The following is a 1,779-nucleotide window of genomic DNA, read 5'->3' as shown; positions in this document are numbered from 1 at the left end:
CAAATACACGCATACACACACACACACACACACACACACACACACAAATATATATATATATATATATATACCACATATGATTGAGACTGAAAAACGCAATTTACAAGAAACTTTATTGCTTACAACGATCGTTTCGACCCATCTTGCGTCGATCCCTCGCGGGTGGGTTACTGCACGACTAGTTGTGGTGCATTTCTTGGTGCAGAAGTGTCTCGTCAGATGATTTTTCAAGGATTATTTCGTTAAATAAGCCCAGTTTCACCGGTTATAATACAGGTTTTAATCCTCGAGCTATATATATATTGTGTATTTGTAATATATTCTAACTGTTAGTTAGTGGTGACGAAGCAAAGGATGTAGCCACAAAAAAGTGTGAAATGTTAATAGTTTTTCTAATGTCATAGCTACAAACTACTCATAAAAAAATTATACGAGGTAAATCGTTGACAGGAGAAAAAGATTAGATTCGAACATAGTCGTGTCTTCAATATTCAATATAACATTTTTGAAACGAACAGGAATTTCCTATCTACATTGAAGTACAAACATACACGCACGCTTACATACATACATACTCTCACAGACACACATATGTATATATATTATGTAATATGTAAAAAAATATGTACATAATATGTATGTGCATGTATATATATATATAATATTTATAAACATACCCGATAGATAGATGTGCGTGTATGTATGTATATATATATATATATATATATATATATATATATATATATATATATATATATATATATATATTGCCCAGGCGCATATCAAGGATGATTCCCGGAACTTAAAACAGTAGAGCATGCAATCTTAAAAATCAAAAAACCTATTAATGTGAAGTCGGGCATATATAGCTTGAATCTGCACTTTTTCAAATTGTTTCCCATAGAAGTAAAAGGTTTTTTATTTAAATCAGATTTGCTATTTGTATTCATTCGTTGTCTTATTATTTCTTAAGCTTATGTTGCATGTCTTGATGTATATGTATAGTGGTGGTAGTGGTGGTGATGGATATTCTGATCGAATTAAGGAAACTATTTTCCCATAAACTTCTTTGAAATTACTGCTTTTATTTGTCGCTTGCTAATCTTGACAGAAGAGGTTACGAACTGCACTGCAACGTGGAACAGGTGTATCAGGCAATTTATCAGCAAAACGTCGTCGTACCAAATCTGTGAATCTACAAACCATCTTGAAATACGTGTTCGACAAAGAAATACACGTTCTTCAGTTGTTAAAACAACATTAGGGTCGAAATCAGAAATACAAAAATACAAGATACGATTGGAAAAATGCACAGAGACTTCCCGAACACCCTATCTTTTGTGGACGCCTTTTATTACATCGTGGAGGCATGTGGGTTAGTGGTTAGGGAGTTGGACTCGCGATCGTTAGAGTGTGGGTTTGATCCCTGGACCAGGCGATGCATTGTGTTCTTGAGCAAAACAATTCAGTTCACAGTTCTATATTTAGGAGATGAGGCATTACGTACATTATTTACATTATTTACGTTATTTACATTTGACGGATATTTGTCATCATCTTGTTTGTTGTTAACACAACGTTTCGGCTGATATACCCTCCAGCCTTCATCAGCCCACGGTATGTGGTGTAGTGATTAAGAGCGCGGGCTACTAACCCCAAGATTCCGAGTTCGATTCCAAGCAGTGACCTGAATAATAATAATAATAATAATAATAATAATAATAATAATAATAATAATAATAATAATAATAATAATAATAATAATAATACCTATTGTCA

Source organism: Octopus bimaculoides, chromosome 17 (genome assembly GCF_001194135.2).
Source record: "Octopus bimaculoides isolate UCB-OBI-ISO-001 chromosome 17, ASM119413v2, whole genome shotgun sequence".
Classification (NCBI taxonomy): Eukaryota; Metazoa; Mollusca; class Cephalopoda; order Octopoda; family Octopodidae; genus Octopus; species Octopus bimaculoides.
The sequence above is the reverse complement of the archived record's forward strand: the minus strand, read 5'-3'. Positions refer to the sequence as shown.